Source organism: Lagenorhynchus albirostris, chromosome 6, assembly GCF_949774975.1.
Source record: "Lagenorhynchus albirostris chromosome 6, mLagAlb1.1, whole genome shotgun sequence".
NCBI classification, from domain to species: domain Eukaryota; kingdom Metazoa; phylum Chordata; class Mammalia; order Artiodactyla; family Delphinidae; genus Lagenorhynchus; species Lagenorhynchus albirostris.
Genome location: NC_083100.1, coordinates 58,767,081 through 58,786,182, shown reverse-complemented (window position 1 = coordinate 58,786,182; position 19,102 = coordinate 58,767,081). Strand labels below are relative to the sequence as shown.

The 19,102-nt window shown below is 42.6% G+C and overlaps 1 long non-coding RNA gene across 1 annotated transcript in view; it reads right to left on the bottom strand.

Moving 5' to 3' along the window:
* Positions 1–3,519: 3,519 nt before the first annotated feature.
* Positions 3,520–19,102, bottom strand: part of LOC132521772 (uncharacterized) — a 32,158-nt gene continuing 16,575 nt past the window's right edge. Inside the window, exon 3 of the long non-coding RNA XR_009540959.1 lies at positions 3,520–3,594. This is a non-coding gene — a long non-coding RNA (uncharacterized LOC132521772). The remainder of the gene's footprint in view (positions 3,595–19,102) is intronic.

The window sequence follows — 19,102 nt, the reverse complement described above, 5'->3', positions numbered from 1 at the left end:
GCCTCTGTCCATTCTCCAAACATGAACAAGTCCCCCATCTTTAAAACCCCTCCATGTGACTCTGCAGTTTTCTTTAATTTTTGTCGTCTTTCTTTCCTTTGCTTGCCCAAGGTCTCAATAACTTGCTCTCTACCTACTGCCTTACTAATGCAATGCTACATCAGTTTCTGTCCCTACCATGCTACCTGAAATTGCTCTTAAAGGTCTCCAATGACTTCCTTATTGCCAAATCCATGGATTGTCCCTACGCAGATTTTCATTCTTTTTCGGCATTTGACACTGTAAACATTTCGTCCTTAAACTTTCTCCTCCCTTGAAAGGTCATCGGCTTTCTGGTTTTCTCTCAAATGAGTATTTCTCTATATCTTTGCAATGCTGTCCAATAAAACTATGATGAGGGGAACATTTTGTTTGCACTGTCCATTACAGTAGCCACTAATCACACGTGGCTAGTGAGCATTTGAAATGTGGCTATTGTGACCCAGGAAGTGAGTTTTTAATTGTATTTAATTTTAATTAATTTAAATTTAGATGGCCACATGTGGCTAGTGACCACCATACTGGACAGTGCAGGTTTAGTGTTTCTTTCCCTCCTTCCAGCTCCTAAATGATGAACATTATTCCAGACTCAGGTTTTGATTCCCTGAGCTTTTCTTTACAAGCTCATCCCCTGGAAGCTCGACCATTCCTGCAACTTTAGCCATCTCTATATTCAATCCCAAATCTCTGTAATTGTCTCCTGTCACCTGAGTTCCAGTTCCATAACCTCAAGCACTGTAAATTCCTCTGGAATGTCTCACTTTCACCTCAAACTCAGAATGTTCAAAGCTAAACTGATAACTTTCTACAGAACCAGCTCCCCTCTCCCTTGTGACTCTCCTATCTCTGACAGCAAGGTTCTCGTTTTCTCAGATGCCCATACATGAAATTGCCTTTGACACATTTCTCTCTTTCTTCTCTCACTGGCAGCCAGTTACGAGGTGCTAACAAGTTTTCCTGCAGAATCTCTCTCAGCTACCCTCTGAAACCACAAAATTTATTGAACCCTATTCCATAAGATACTGCTTGGTCTCTACTGCCAAGAAGCAGATAATCCATTTAAGAGACAAAAGATAAAAAAAAAAAAAAAAAGATAAAAAAAAAGATTAAAAAAAAAAAAGAGACAAAAGATAAACATACACAAATCCAGATAAAACAGAAGAGAAATAACAAAGTCTAAAGTCCACTACATACATTGCTAAAGGAGTATCTTCCAAATTCAGAAATCAATGAGGGTTAGACAGCTCCTTCTGAAAGAGATCAAAGGGTGCTTTGCCCTGTCTGGAATTCTGTAGCTCTAGATGGTACTCCAGACTTTCCTGCGCCCTTCTTTTCTGCATCTGCCACCAAATTAACCTTCCATTGCCTCAAAAATGTTAGTGAGGGCTTCCCTGGTGGCGCAGTGGTTGAGAGTCCGCCTGCCAATGCAGGGGACACAGGTTCGTGCCCCGGTCCGGGAAGATACCACATGCCGCGGAGCGGCTGGGCCCGTGAGCCATGGCCACTGAGCCTTCGCGTCCGGAGCCTGTGCTCCTCAACGGGAGAGGCCGCAACAGTGAGAAGCCCACGTACCGCAAAAAAAAAAAAAAAGTTAGTGATTCTCATGATCTAATGCATACAAACCCCTCACTGCCCTATGTGTGTAATCACTCCTACCCCTGAACCTTTACTCACTCTACCACCAGGTTTGTCCTGCCCTCTCCCCTGTGCTCTTGCAAATTCAAACAAGCTTTTAAGCCTCAGTTCAAGTCTTAACCTCTTCCATAAAGCCATTACTTCCAGCAATTAGTAATTCCTTGCTTTTAATTTTCCAAGACACAAAGAGTATGTACCCTTAATATTACGCTTAATTCATGACCACGTTGTCACCACTGTTTCAATCCTACATGTTTTGTGCCCCAGCATGATGTCTCACCCTTTTTCTGTGACTTGTAAGTGGTGATTCTCAAGGAAGGAGAGGAGTATGATTTGAAAAGAAAACAACTCTTCATTTGTCCCACTGGGACTTTTTTTTTAAAGCTATGACATTAACTTATTTGAATTTCAAATATTAAAAGAAAATGTTAGATTTTTATGCTTTATCAAAAGAGACATGTTTGATATAAGTTCAGGAAACAATTCTATTTGTTGAGCAAAGAGAAAATAATGAACAAACATCTATTAAATGGTTCATTGATTTCAATACACCACGAATTTGTATTCTGTTAAGATGAAAGTCTCAGACATCTTATTTCATGGAGAAACTGCTAGTGATATGACCTGCTGATTGTAAAGGGGCCACAAAACTAGCATTCACCAGCTGAACAAATCATCACAAACTTGTAAGGAAATCTTTAAATGTCTTTATTATATACCGTTTGATATATATAAAATATGTGCAATATATATGTAAATTATAAAGCATAATAAATAATAAATTAGGTGACTCTACCACCTAATAAGATATTTCTGGTATTGATAGACTACCCAGAATACAAGTGTTCTCTCATCCCTGACAGCAAATGTCACTATTTTCTTTTTTTGGGCCGCACCACGTGTCTTGTGGGATCTTAGTTCCCTGACCAGGGATTGAACCTGGGTCCTTGGCAGTGAAAGCTTGGAGTCCTAACCGCTGGACCGCCAGGGAATTCCCAAAGCATAATTATTTGCTCTAATTATATATATTCCAGTGAGTTATTATTTTAGTCTACTACATTAAAAATACACTTAATGTTTTTACTTAGAATATTAATATTTAAACTCTATAGTTAATATTCCTTTCTTACTCATAGCATTTGAATTATTTTATTTCTAGCATGCTTATTTACTCACCTAATGAGTTTTCATTCTTTTACTCTATTTTGAACATTGTGATTTCGTATTACTATGAGATGATCTTTCTTCTTCATATTTCCTCCACCTTGAATTGAGTAAGCCACTTATCTGCTTCTGTTCCTAGTCTACTCAAGTCTTTTCATTCCTTCTTTGTATTGACTGTCCCTCCCTCTCATTTTGTATAACATACAAAACTGCATGTTCCTTCTTCTAAGTCATTGACATATAAAATGAGTAAAATTGGTCCTAATATTGATCCCTAGAGCTTTGTAATCCATCCATTCCAAACTATTCCACACTTTGATATCAAAGTCAATGTTTAATCTACTTAAGTAGTTCATCCTTACACCTTACTTCTCTAACTTCCAGATTAGTTGTTTGTATAGTATTCTTTTCATGGTGCTTTATCCCAAGTAATTGGTTCATGGCTTCCCTCAGCTGATATTTGTTGTTAGACCCAGAGGTTATTTCACATAACTGAGGCAGATAAGATGTGAATTCATGCTGACTTTTTAAATTAAATCATAGCTTTCTGATACTTTCAATCATTGATTTCCTGCAGAATTTACCAATGTCTTGTCCTCCATGAAATTTAAACTTAATAATTCTGAATCTTCAGGAGAAAAGGAATATTTAGGAAATGAACAATAATTTAATGAAGTTTGTATTTATTATAACTGGTATAGACATAGTCCGTAAGTATTTCAAGTCATCTTTATCTTGATCGATGAATTCAAACATCTATTAAGAATCAAGAAGAGAATATTTGAATTACAATTGTAAAAAATCTAGTATAGTCCAAAATCCATAGAATTGTGCCTGAAAAGGATGTCTTATTGTATGTAAATTTTACCTTGATTTTTTTTAAATGGGAAGAAAAAAAGTAACTAGAATCTTCACTTTTAAAGAATACTGGAGTGAAAGACTCTATAAGAACAGTATAGGGACCTGTGCATAAAGGGGTTCAACCAATCATGGAAACTTTTTTGAGAGGAGATGAAAGCATATGAACAAAGGCTTAGAAATGAATATTTCAAAAGTAAGTAAAATCCATGGATAAAGCAATGGAATGAAAGAAGTAAAAACTTTTAAAAGTCTATTTAATGTATACTAAAAGTGAATACATTTAAAAGGCCACCTGCAAACAAGTATCTCTGAAAACACAAATGGCAAGATAATAAAAAGATGAGTAGTGTATATTTCATATGTAGAAAGTCCCTCTCCCAGGCAAACCAGGATGGTTAGTCACCGTACAATGTTAACATTTTATATTACCCTGGTACATTCGTCAAAACTAAGAAACCAGCATTGGTGAGTTACTACCAACTAAACTCCAGACTTTATTTGGATTTCACCTGTTTTTCCACTAATGTTCTTCTGTTCCTGGATCTAACTCAGGATACCACGTTGTGTTTAGTTGTCCTGTCTTCGTGTCCTCTGACCTGTGACAGTTTCTCAGTCTTTCCTTGCTTCTCACAACCTGGACTCTTTTGAGGAGCAATTGTATTTCGTAGAATGCCACTCTCAATTTGGGTTTGTCTGATGTTTTTCTCATGTTTAGACTGGTGTAATGGGCTTTGGGGCCCTAATTTATTTTTAAACTCTGCAAATGTCAGTGCTTATTTTCATGGTTACGTTAGTCCTTGTGGACTTTAATTTCCTCAGAACATCATTTTAATTTTAAAAGGGGATTAAATCACTTGTCTAGGAGTCAGAGTGAATTTTTAGTTCTAGAGAGAGTCCTCACATTACTATTCCACAAAGAGCAAAATCAAATTGCTTCAAACTCAAAAAATTCTTATTTAAAATTTGAAAATGATAGAGCTCATTGCCCACGTTACCTTTGAAGCCATAAGGCTTCTTCCACTGGCACCATCCTCAGGGGATAAAAATATACCACCATTTGGCTAAATATATAATGCTATGAAGGTTTATTTTTCTATTTATGAAAAGAAAATATATTCTCTGTAGAAAATTTATAAAACAGAGATGATGAAAATGAAGAAAAATTAAATGCAATTCCACTAACCTAGAAAAACCACTGGTTATAACTGTTAACTTTCTTTTCCATCCTTTTAGTCTTTTTCTCTATCCATCAGATTTTCTTTTGTAAAAATTGGATTATACTGTTATATGCTAATTTTTTAAATTATTTATTTATTTATTTTTCGCTGTGTTGGGTCTTTGTTGCTTCGTGCGGGCTCTCTGTAGTTGCAGTGAGCGGGGGCTACTCTTCATTGCGGTGCACGGACTTGTCATTGCAGTGACTTCTCTTGTTGTGTAGCACAGGCTCTAGGTGCGTGTGCTTCAGTAGTTGTGGCATGTGGGCTCAGTAGTTGTGGCCCACAGACTTTAGAGTGCAGGCTCAGTAGTTGTGGCGCACGGGCTTAGTTGCTCTGCGGCATGTGGATCTTCCCGGACCAGGGCTCGAACCCGTGTCCCCTGCATTGGCAGGCGGATTCTTAACAACTGCACCATCAGGGAAGTCCCGTTATATGCTAATTTTAATTAACTTTTAAAATTTGACAAATTATGAATATCCTTTTATATAATTAAATACCTATGACATCATTTTAATACCTGCGTATTTCATAGTATAGGTATATTATTTAACATCCTTGTAGCTAAATAGTTACACAGATCCATGATAATTCCTTGAAGTTAAATTCCTTTTCTTTTTTGGCTGCGCCATGCAGCTTGTGGGATCTTAGTTCCCTGACCAGGGATCTAACTCGTGGAAGCACAGAATCCTAATCACTGGACTGACAGGGAGTTCCCTAAAGTTAAATTCCTTTAATTGGATTTGCTGTATCAAAGGGTACACACAGTTTTAAGGTTTCTGATATGCACTGCCAAATTGCCCTCCAATTTATACACTCACTAGCTACTTATAAAAGTAAGTACCCATTTCTCATATACTCACCACCTCAGTTTCTATTTTTATTTTTAATCTTTGCCAATTTGATAATCAAAAACATGGCTTTTTGTTTAAGTTGAAATTCTTTGATTACTAGCGAGGGTGAGCATTTTTATATAGTTAGTACCATTTGTATTTCTTATACTGTGCATTATTATATTATTATACCCTTTGTTGAGGTATTCGCCATTTTCTTCTTGATTTGAAAGTGCACTTTTTGGGCGGTGGGGGCCACACCACGCAGCATGCAGGATCTTAGCTCCCCGACCAGGGATCGAACCCATGCCCCCTTCAGTGGAAGCGCAGAGTCCTAACCACTGGACCATCAGGGAAGTCCTGAAGGTGCACTTTCAAATGACATTAAACTTCTCTTATATATGTTTCAAACACACTTTTCCCAGTCTTTAACTTGTCTTTTAATTTTGAAATTCAGAGGTGTGAAATGTTCTCATTTGTTTTCTGCCTTTGATAGCTGTTTTGGGGTTTGGGTTTGGTTTTGTTTTGGTTTTAATATTGAGCTCAGTCCTGAATCCTGCCTGTCCCTATTCAGGGCACATCATGCGAGTCTAAGGCATCCTGTAGCACAGCAGTTTCAGCAAAGGTTGACATGTTCCCTTTCCTAATGAAGCAATGCCCTGAGTCCTCACAACCCCAAGCTTTAGAAGAGGAAAAAAAGAAACAAAAAAGAAATGAAAGCAAATTCAAAAGCACACTGCCCTGAACACTGCCAAATTCAGGCTGCCACCAACCTCCAAGGAAATAAATTCCAAAGATAGTAGTAACTCTCAGTTAAAATAAAATTAAAAAAAAAAAGCCCACCTCTTAAGACAAATCAGCTCCCAAACCTCAAAATCATCTGTTTTAGCAGCTTTAGTGTTGTGCAGAGTAAGGCTTCCCAGCCCACTGTTTGTGAGCACCCCCGCCTTCAAGTCCTTCCCGGGGGCTCCTGGCTCCTTCTGCACAGGGAGGAGAGCCTGGGCTTCGAAGTCAGGCTCAGGGAGGCCAGGAGTTCTCTTCCTGCTTCCCCTTCCTCTTGCCTAAAGTCATGGCAATTTCAAGGCAAATGTCAGAACTGAAAGTTATTAGAAAGAACCGGAAAGATTTAAAAGCCTTATTCTCCCCCTCCCTTTTTTTTTTTAATGAAAACATTTAAGACAGCAAAAGTTTTACATTAAATTTCAGCCAAGAAAAAACAAATAGAAAAGAAAAACATAAGGCAAGAAGAAGACCTGGTTCACAGGACAGTAGACATAGTCGCTTTTGTGTTGTGAATCAAGGGGTCTCAGGAAGGCCTCCTCCTCACACATTCCCCAGAATATCTCCCTACCACAGACTCACCATAAATGGTTCCTTTCTTTCTTTTTTTTTTTTTTTGGTGGTACGCGGGCCTCTCACTGTTGTGGCCTCTCCCGTCGCGGAGCACAGGCTCCAGACATGCAGGCTCAGCGGCCATGGCTCACGGGCCCAGCCGCTCCACGGCATGTGGGATCTTCCCAGACCGGGGCACGAACCCGTGTCCCCTGCATCGGCAGGCGGACTCTCAACCACTGCGCCACCAGGGAAGCCAATGGTTCCTTTCTGAAGTGCCTGACCCAATACCCAGATAGAGTGGGTGTTTGTGAGTAACTGTTAGAAACATAGAAATTCCTGGGAAGTACTGGAGTATATGAACTAGGTGTTTATCCTCAAGTCTTCAGAGATACAGATTGCTCTCCAGAATAAAGAGGTACCATTATACCCCCAGAGTAAAATTCTGCTTGATTTGCCCTTTCCAGTTGAGAAGGGGATCCTGATGGGGACAACAGCCCATGTAGCTTTGAATAAAGTGGGAGTAGGAACTGGGACAGGGCACTGCTGGTGCCTGACGCACATGCTTACTCTGCCCATCAGGTAATCCAGCCTTGGTCCTGAGGGAGATACCACACTGATGTTCAGTGGTATTAAAAATAGGAAAGGGGACCTACTCACTACTCCCAGAAGCCAGTCTAATTCTGAAGCTGCAGATCAGAACAGCTCAACATTCAGCCAACAACCCCAGGTCACATCCCTGATTCTAAAAGGTTCCAGCCCAGCTCCTGTTCAAGGAAGTTGTGATAAATATTTTAACACTTGTAAACTGCCTGCTTTCTAGAGTTTCCTTGTTGATGACCTTATTTTGCCATCCAGCTGCAATATTAATTCAGCATGGAAGGGGAGTGGAGGGATGTCCCAGCTTGAGCCTAAGCTGGGCTCAGAGCCAGGATTCAGATCTGTCTAGGCATGTCTGGTGCACTTGCCAGGCAGGAGTTTCTCAGCACAAGGGATGCAGGAGGCTCACAGATAATAGCATCCTAAGGCAGTGAGCGTGGAGGGACACATCACAGGTATCAGAATCACCAGGGAAACTTTTAAAAATGTGTACACCCTGCACAAATGCATTCCCCATTCTGATAGTGTGTGTGTGAGCGTGTGCGTGTGTACACATGGGTGCACACTAGCAAGGAGCACTGCTTTGGAACCAAAATTGGCCCTCGGAGTTACACAGGTCAGCCTGCACCAGGAGCACTGAGGACCCCAGAGAATACAGCGTGGCTTCCGTATGTGACAGCTCCCAATGCATTGACAGCAGGACCCGGCTGCGTAGCTCTGAACACTGATGGCTTCCACACTTAAGGGACTGTCTGCATCAGGAATTCTTTTTTTTTTTTTGCGGTACGCGGGCCTCTCACTGTTGTGGCCTCTCCCGTTGCGGAGCACAGGCTCCAGACGCACAGGCTCAGCGGCCATGGCTCATGGGCCCAGCCGCTCCGCGGCATGTGGGATCCTCCCGGACCGGGGCATGAACCCGTGTCCCCTGCATCGGCAGGCGGACTCTCAACCACTGCGCCACCAGAGAAGCCCTGCATCAGGAATTCTTAAACTGGAGACCATGGACTCCTGGGAGTCCAAGAATAGGCTGCAAGTGTCCATGAACTCTTGAAAACTGCATGCAACTAACTGGGTATGTATGTTTATTTCTCTGGAAATAGGTCCTATAAGTTGCACAGATGCTGAAAAGAGGATATGATTCTCAAATGGTTAAGAACTGGCAAGTGCCAAAGAATACTGGGGCAGGCAGACTGGGTAAGGTTTAGAACACCACTATAGTAGATTTGGACCAAAGCCAGAAAAATACTGTTTTTTCAGTTACCGTGACTTATTTTTACCTTGAGGCATCAGTGACCTGGTGAAACATTGAAAATATGAAATCCCACCTATGCTTCAAGCCCACCTCAAATACCCGCACCTCCTCCCCAGCCAAAAAGTGTTGCTCCCTTGCCTGAGCCTTGTTGGTGTACCTCTCGAAACACTGAACACGTTCCCCCTTGTATTTCAGATAGGCACGTGCACACGTCATGTCTCTTCTACAAACTATAACCTTTGAGAGTAGGTATCATGTCTTATCCATCTTCTTTCTGTTACCGTGTCCAACACAGCATATTTACTTAGTTATTGCTGGAGGAGGGAGTGAACAGATCACAAATCCATCCTATCTGCCAGACTTTTTTACTCTCTCTACTAAAAGCAACTAACCTATTTTCTTGTAAATTATGCATCTTGAACGTATTCCTTGTAATTTATATTGTCGTAGTTAATTGATTTACTTCTTTACACCTTATCCAATATTTACCTGCTTTATCTGTTTACTTGGTTGCAAATTGCTTAGAGGGCAAGGATCATGTATAACTCAAACTAGGTAAACCCACATGCCTCTTGGGAGGAACACACGGGGCTAACCAATGAGTTCAGTGCTTTGGCCAACACACCCAAGAGGAAATCTTTCATAAGAAGACACAGACTCAGATGGAACAGAGGTTGCTAAAAAAGAAAAAAGCAACTCTTAACAGGAACTAAGCAGAAGAGCAAACTCATCAGGTTGTGGAACTGAATTATAAAGAGGAGATAAACCAAAGAGAACAGCCTGAACCTGCCTGAGGAAGAAGAGTGTGAACCAGAAACAGCCCTGCCTCAGAGGAGGTGTGGCTGGACAGCAGTTCAGAGCTTTGGCCCTGGCTCCATGCAGGTTTTGCAAGAGCTGCCAGGTTTTTCCTAGCCCTGTTACCCTATTTGGATTGTTCCCTATTTGTGTCGGGCTTTTCTTGTGTTCAAAAAACCCTGACTGCCATTATTATACGTGCAATGATGTTAATGAAATTGTTTTACGAAGTTAAATCTGTTTTTCAGAGTGGAACACAAGCCAAGCGGAGAATTTTTCAACTGCTCTGAGCACATCCCTGAGTATCAGAGAGAGGCACGCGCAAAGACAGGGCAGCTCTCTCCTCTTTTTCTCCTCTTGGTCTCAGTTTAATATTTACTTACTTACATATCCACCCACACGTTACCATACCCTTAGTTCTCCACAATCAAAGTCTGGAGGATTGTGTGATCTTGCTAACCATTTCAGCTTAATGACTGAATTGATACAGTATGATTATTCTGGGGAAGTTTATTAACTGATGATGGGCAGAGCCATAAATGTCAGACCAACCATTCCACAGGCAAGGGTCACACCAGAGAAAGTGCAAGTAGAAGGAGGAAAGGCCAAGCCAATTAGTGGCTACATGAATAGTAGCTTAGCTAGTGATTCAGAATTATCCAGAGATCGGCCCTAGGGCACAGGGGGTATTTTGGGGTGAATGCATTTCGATAAATTAGATACTCTCACATTGCTTATTTAGCTTATCACAAGTTTAAAGTATTCATTTGTCATTCAATAGCATATATTGAGTGCCTAGGTATGAGATCCATCATTAAACAGAACGAAAATCCCTGCCCTTGTGAAGTTTACATCCCAGCAGCAAAGAGTCCTATCTGGGCATCATCTGTCAATCCTTGCAGTAGTTTTGCATCTTCTCTAGGTCTAGGGGTCATTATCTTGCTTGTCTCCGTCATTTGCATCTCTGGACCCCAAATGAGTTTGTATTCAGCTCCCTAAGTCTTTAGAGAAGCAGGGTCTCTACATTTCTGGGTCCCAGGTGCAACCTGACCCTCTCCCATATGCACATTTAAACATGCCGTTTTCCTCACCACCTCAGCCTGACCAGTGGAAATCTGTGATTACTGAGAGAGACTTCCAGGACAAAGGTTGGGGAAAATACGACAGATATCCAGTCTAACCCACATACTTCTCAGATGTGGAAACTGAGACCCAGGAAGGCAAAGTGACTTGCCAGTGTCACACACGGGGACCTGGTCTTATCCCTTGGCCCCTTCCTCCCAGTCTAGTGCTTTTCTATCATATGATAAATAACATAATTCTTGGGATCAAACAGGCCAAAAGAGCCAAAAGTGACTATAGAACAGAGGTGGAGCAGAACAGACTCAGAGACAGCTCACACTTGAAGAATAATACTAGGGAGGACTGACTATTTTGTTAGACCTGAAATCCACCCTAGCTTATGTGTTTGAGTACCTTGGCATCACATCCTCTCCAGCACCCCAGACAGGATGAAAGCAAGGCCCAGGACCTGGAGTTGGGGGTCTGTCCTGAAAGCTAATGCAGCTATTGGCCAGACTGTAGGTAAGTTAGAATTTAAAAATCTGTGTTCCATAAACTAATCCATGTATGTGTTTTTACAATTGTTTTCTCAGTTTACTAGGGTGAGCCAGTTTTGAAAGGGTCCAATGTTGTCACAGCTGGGCTGGACTCCGCTAAGAGGAAAGAGAATATTTCTAGATCTCACTCAATATTGGGATGAGGAAAAACAGTTGCTTGAGCCAACAAACCTGACCATGGGACAGAGGGAGCTGAAGCCATAGGAAGCTTGAGCTTGCCCACCCGCGGAGATTTTCTTTTAAAGAACCCTCACAAAATTTAAAACTTTAATAAGAAACCATATGATTCAAGGCACATATACATAATTCATTAGTTTTTAACAGTCCTTACCAGACTAATCAGTTAGCAGTTAAAGAAGAGCACGGGGTTGGGATCAGAAGACTTACATCCCTCATGTGCCAGCTTTATGACTTGGGACAAGATCCTTAACTTTCCTGAGACTTGACCTCTCCAGCCACAGAGTAGAGAGAGTAAAACCTGCCTCATCTTACTCTCTCTGTTGCAAAAATTAAATGAGCAAGCATATGAATGCTTTTTATAAACTGTAAAGAACTATAAGATTTTAATTATCATTGTCAATTAACGTTCAACTTGAAAATTTTCCTAATTAAACTCAACCTTAAATTTAGCAACAATATGAACTTGACACTCTGTTTGGGGGTGGGGGCAGGGGCGACGGTTGCATGTTACCAACATCAAAATTTTTTTTTTTTTTGTGGTACGCGGGCCTCTCACTGTTGCGGCCTCTCCCGTTGCGGAGCACAGGCTCCGGACGCGCAGGCTCAGCGGCCATGGCTCACGGGCCCAGCCGTTCCGTGGCATGTGGGATCTTCCCGGACCGGGGCACGAACCCTTGTCCCCTGCATTGGCAGGCGGACTCTCAACCACTGCGCCACCAGGGAAGCCCAACATCAAAATTTTAAAATTCAAAGAAACAAAACAAATTCCTACAGGTATAATCATACGAATAAAAATTACTTTTCTTTCTCTTTTAAATGAAAAATACAATTTCTTTCCCTTGTCAGGAAAAGTTTTTTAAAAAAAGAGCCACTGGGGTGAATTTTCTAATATACACTTCAGGAAGCAGATAAGATATTATTTACTCAATTGCTGAGTGCTGGAGCAGAGTAAGAATCAGTATTAGCTGCCCATCCTTCAAAAGGGCTCACACGGGACTTCCCTGGTGGCGCAGCGGATAAGACTCTGCGTTCCCAACACAGGGGGCCCAGGTTCGATCCCTGGTCGGGGAACTAGATCCCACATGCATGCCGCAACTAAGAGTTTGCATGCCGCAACTAAGGAGCCCGCCTGCCACAACTAAGGGGCCCATGTGCTTGCAACTAAGGAGCCAGCGAGCCACAACTAAGGAGCCCTGGAGCTGCAACTAAGTAGCCCGCCTGCTGCAACTAAGGAGCCCACATGCCGCAACTAAGGAGTCAGCAAGGCGCAACTAAGGAGCCCGCCTGCTGCAACTAACACCCCATGCAACCAAATAAATAAATATTTTTAAAAACAAAAACAGAAGGGCTCACACTTTTGACTGCAGGAAAATGTTGTCTCATCAGATCCTCTACTTTCATTTTACACCATAGAAACGTTTGTTACTTGCTCCCAAATTGCATGAAGACCTTCTTTGCTGAGATAAACAAAGCTTTGCCAATTTTAGTACTTTTGATCGCAAACTGATTCTACAGATCTGGCTGCCCAGACAAGCCGACTGATGGGCAGATATTTATGAGCCTGCACATAACTGAGGGATGCCCTTACAATGCAATAATTCTTAAGCCCAAATCTGCCAACCTCCAGCGCATAATTATTTTATTTTTAAAATTGCACCCTGTGCAACACAGCCCTTGGGTACTTGTAGAGAAAATGAGCACATTATAAGAAATAAAATACTACAGAAAAACTAATAGCTTAAACCCATTAAAAATAAGAACCCACAAAATAGCCTTACTGCTGCGCCACTGGGAAGGAACAAAATCCTTTAACCACTAACACCGGGATGCACTGGAAAGAAGTGACTTTGCTTAGGCAATGCAGGAGAAGCAGGAGTAGGTAGAGGGAAGAGGGCTGGGGGGGAAAACATCAAGCTTTATTTGGAGCACATTACTTCCCAGCAGGCCCACCAAAGGTCCCCACATATGGCCCAGGCAGCACTGGCCCACATCTGCCCTGAGGACCATAGGTAGGTAGGTCATATTTGGTTTCTTGAGATGTGTAGTCCAACTTTACATCACTAACTGAAGCCTTCCCTATTTCATTTTCCTGCCAGACTTAGAACTTGATGTCACCTCCCTCACTTTTCCAAATAGGAAAAGTTATTTTATATGTTATTTTAAAACTTAAATAGAACTTATCTATTTCATATACACAAATCATAACAGTAAAAATGTATAAATAAGTGTACACAGGCATATGGCATACACACGTTTACACACACACTCCCACATGTGTATCTGTGAACTTGCCCTTCCCCAGATGACAACACAGGATAACATAATTAATCTACTAGCCAAAATACAAAGCCAGTAGGCATTCTTGAAATGAGTGTACTCTAACTTTTCTTTAAGCCTCCACAAAGTTTTGCATTGCTATCAAAATATTTTTGGAAATTCTGTAATGTTTCTCCTTTTCCCTTGGCTTCTTATTTCTGGCAAGGACTAAACCCCAAAATATCTTTCCTCTGGGACACTGAAATAACTGTCCCAAGGCAGCTGCCAGAGCTAAAGCTATTCAGAATTTTAGGACAGATTTCAAGGAAGGCCATTTGCAATTTTAATTATTAGAGTCAAAAGCACCACCTTCTCAGATTCTCTAAGAACAGGTATGGGGGCGGGTGAGGGGTAGGGGTGGTAATCTTCCTGGATTCTCTCATTTTCGTTCATGACTCTTATCTTCTGTTTCACTTCTGCTTCTTCCCTCCTTCTGTCTTTGCCCACCCCTCCTCTGGGTTTTATTTTAGATGTAAAGAAAAAATCAGCAAACCACCCCCTCTCCCCTCAGTGCTCTGAAGTTGTATTCCTCCTCTGCTAACTTTCCGAAAGCTCCCTTACTATAATGGTGCCACAGAACTGGGTTCTTTTTACCCAGGACCACCTCCCTCAAGCTTAGAACAAGTTAGAGGAGGTATCTGGTAGATAAAGAGAGAAAGAAAGAGGTCTTCACCAGCAAGTACAGCTGCCTGACTGGCCCAGACTGAGGGACTTCCTGCAGACAAATAAGGTTTGTACCCATTATGTAGCACACAGGAACCTTGACTGTGTTCATGCCCAGGCTATTCACCTTTACATCAGTGGTTCTCAACCCTGGTTGCATCTCAGAATCACCTGGGAATGGTTACAAAAAGTACCTTTGTCAAACAAAAAACAAAACAGAAAACAGACAAACAAAAACTTTGTGCAAGTCTGATGCACTGAATCTGGGCCTGGGCCTGAGAGTCTCAATTTTTTAACAGCTCCCAGATGATTCCATTGTGCAGCAGCGTTAAGATTTAGCTCGTGGAAGCTATCCAACCCTGAGCTTACTCCCTTCCTTCCAAATACACCCCAGGAGATTCCTCTGCCTGTTCTCACACCAAAGATTTCTGGGAGCCAGGAAATAGAGTACCACAGCCTAGGGAATGCAGTTTAGTTTTCAAAGAGAAAGGGGTTGAAAAGAGAGGAGGTGCCAGGGCAGGGGGGAGGCTGGCCTTGGTGCTCCTCCGGGCCCCCCTGGATGTGACGGCCCACAGCTGGTGTACGTGAGGCCACCTCCTCTCCCCAGGGTCTGATTCTCTTAGGACTTGGAGGATGAGATACTTTAGGAGTCATAATTCTCAGTTTCTTCCTTGCCTGGGTAGGAGAGGGGGAAAACTAAGTTATGGAGGACGCTGGAGACTCAGGAACTGTGATGCAGAGACTCGGGAAGAGAATACAATCCCCAGCCAGCAAAAGGGCAATTTAAAAATTAAGTCACATCTATGCTGAAAAGGTTAGGATACAATAACGAGTATGATTTTACATGCAGATCGTAGCTGGAGAGACACACAGCTGCTGCCGTGACTCAGCCACTCCTGGTCACAGGACTCAGCTGGCCTGGGGAAAGTGGCTCCGGAAGCCCCCAAACACGACGGCCACTTCAGACCCTCCAGCTGCTCCCCACACAGTTTGGAAAGAATAAGGAGGCCCCTCCATGGAGCCCAGAGTTCTAACAAACCCCCGGGGCTTCCAAGCACCCCCCCGGTTGCTGAGGCAACTGGTGGGCACCGTCTGATTCTCCTGGTTGGAACGGTGCTGGGAGAGGGGCCTGCCCTGATGCTCAGCTCTCGCTCAGAGATTCTTGGCTCTCTGCCAGCCTCCCTCTGGCATGTTGCCGGCTGCTGTTGTGCTCTTGGCTTCTTCTATACAGACAAGGTCTCCCTGCCTCTCCCTGTCTTTCTTCCAATCTCTCTCTCCCCAGCTGTCTCAGGGTTTATGTGGGAAAGCATGAGCTTACCCGCTATGAAAGAGACTTTCAAAGCCATGCCTTCCCCTGCAGCCTCTGGAGTCCACCGTGTCCAGGCTGTGTGAAGGGGACTGAACCGGAGCGGGTGACTATTTGCATTCTCTGGGTAGAGTTGCTGAATGTTTCTGGGTTTCCCCTGGCACGGTTCTGATTAGTGAGCGTCCAAAACTCAGGTCCTTGCCCTCAGAAACAATCGTGAAAAGCACGGGCAGCAGGACTAATGCAGATGTGCAACACGGATGGGTTCCAGCTAGGAAGGAGCAGGGGTTTACCTTTTCTTGTTCAATTAAAACCCTCCCCATTTACACGACCTTGGTGCTTCCAACTTAATGAAGTTCCATTACTTCAAATTCTGGGTGTGTTTCTTTCTTTTTTTTTTCCTCCAAAGAAGTTCAAGCAATGACCAAATGAGAGTGAATGATCTCTCTTTCAGATAATGAACCTCCAGAGGCCAGGCTGAGCTGTGCCTCACCAAACCAGCATGTGTCAGCCTGTGCTGGTCACCACCACTCCTTCCAGACTCAAGCTGTCCAGCTGACTCCTCTGGGGCTGGGGGATGGTCCCTTCTTAGAGCTTCAGCATAATATTAGTAAACATGTGTACCTCCCAACTTCAAGAATAGTGTTTTTTTAATGAAATGAAACCATGTAACCTACTGTATTTGCATTCGAATCTAACAGTCAGACCTGGACACTGAATGTGATGTATCTTTAAAACTTATCAGGGTGATCACATACCAAGGAAAGGGAATAGGAATGCCCAAAGGCAGGTCCTCCTACAGGAGGAGACTGGCAGGAACACCCTGCCTGGAACAAGCACTCCTGCTAGAGGGGTTTCTTACCCTGTTTTGTTTTTAGAAACCAGAAAAACATGAAATGTAAAAAGGGCTCCAGTTCTAACCATCCCACTCAGACCTGGCCCCAGGCAAAATGAGAAACCCAGCCAGCCGGGCCAGGCCAGGCTTCCAGCCCCATCTGCCCCTGTAAAAGCCAAGAACCCAGTCAGGGACACCCTACTCCCCAGCCCAGAGGAGACAGAGCAGCTCAGGGGCACGTGCATTCCAGAAATCTCTGTGTATAGGAAAGAGAGCAGAAAAGACAGAGAAGTATATCAGGGAGTCAATATAATAATCAGCATGATAATAATAACAAAAATAATAATGGCCATGAGGAGTCTTATCCTAGTTCTGCTACTTAGAGGCTTTGTAACCTTGGACAATCATTTAATCTCTCTCTTTCTTCACCCGTAAAATGGTTATAGTTATCTGTGCTGCCCTTGTCCCAAAGGTGTCATAAGAACCAGTTGAGATCATACAAAAGTTATTTTGAAAACTGCAAAGTTGATTTGTAACCGTTTAGAATATTTATTCTTTTTAAGACTACTTATACCTACTGGATAGTATCTTAGTTATCAGTTGATGGCTAAATATGCAGAATTTGGTGGGCACACCTGCTATACTGTATTTTTCTTATACTAGTCCAAACTCTTACTGAGGATATATGTAAATAGCCTCATTGCGTAAAACCAGTTATCACAGCATTTGCTAAAGGGGGCTTCTACCAGTGATGTGGTCTGGTTTCAAGGGTCCTTGAGGGGTGCTCTGCACAGCTCTGAATGGGTGGTGCACATCTTTAACTAGACCACATAAAAATTCTCTCTATTCTTGTTGAGCGCAGCTATCTCTGTGATTTGTGAGTAGGCTGCTCGATGAGTTCAAAAAAACATTTCCCTCTAGCTCCAGCTGGCAAGATGTCAAGATTGAAAAACACATTTCCTGGTTCTCTTTCTTGCCCCAGTTGGGATGAATGACCCTAATTCTCACCACCCCATTTCCTTAAGGCATTAGCAGTGACTGAATCTCTGCCCATCCCAATGAGCCTCACACAGACAATTTTAATGCACAGCGGCACCCATAATAGAGAGAACTATGTTGTGAAACTTCAAATTTACCTTTAATTCCATCTTTGACAGAGCAAATTGCAGCCATGGGTTATACTTTGCTATGGTCACTTAACACTAGTTGGAAATTCAGGCACCCTTCAGTTTGTAAAAGTTTCCCTCTCCCATTAGCCCCAGATCAAATAGAGGCATCTCCATTTCTATCTTGATGGCTTTCAGTCCACGGAAAGGGTTCATCTTGACAAGGAGGTGGTATAGGAAGGACAGCCAGAAGCCAGTGTCCCTGAGGAACTGGGGACGTAATAGGAGAGAGGCAATGAGACAGCCAAGTGTCCTCTTACTGTACATACATTCACTGTGCACTTGTTAAGTGCTGCTGAATGAGGAAGGAGTTTCATGAAACACAAAAACACTACAAGTAATATTCACTCATTCTTAAGTGACCAAGCATAATTCATCTGCTATAAAGTTTCAGAGAAGAGAAAGATAACAGCAACATCACCATTGACTACTATCTCTCTTTACTCTCACAACAAACCCATGAGGGACTATGATTCCCATTTTATAGATGAGGTAATAGGAGGCTTAGAAAGGTTGAGTAACTTGCCTAATAGTCAATAGATATTGGGTGGTAGACAAAAATTTCCAATCCAGATTTATCTGATTCCCAAGCCCTTTCTCTTTACCATTATACTCAGCTGCCTACCATTGTCCGGAGGGGTGAATCAGGAAACCTTTAGGAAGGTGAAGCTTGAATTGGCGCTTGAGGGCAGTGTATGGTTTGGATTGCCTTGGATTAAGGAAGAAGGGAAGACAGCATAATCCAAATCGCTGAGTTTGTATCCCCAGAACACAAAATACTGCTTCATATATGGTATATGCTCAATATCTATTTAAAGAATGAATGAATGAGAAACAGTACAAATAAAGACAAAGAGACGGGTCCAAGTATGGGGAGCAAGGGCTGGGAAAGGGAAACTGAGAAAGTGGAAGGGGAAAGAAGAACAAAGAGACCAGACTGGAGCACAGTATTCACTGTGGCAGGGAGCTGAGGTCATCTAAGCCAGGTGGAACTATCTGATGGGAGAAAACTGTAGTGTGAGCAGTTTGGATTTAGTCCTATGCATGTTGTAAAATTAATTCCTAAAGGGGGACCCGATAAGGTGAAAGCCATGATTTAGAAGGATTCGTCTGGCTCTAGTGAGCAGGAGGGACTGGAGGTGGAGGGACCAGAGACAGTGAGACCAGCAGACGATGAACACTGGGGGACTCACTCAGGAGGACCTGGGGGCTCTGATTGGTGAGCTAGGGTAAGAGGCAAGCACAAACTTGTGTCTTAGTTAGACAAGAGACGGAGGTGTTTACAGCAAGCA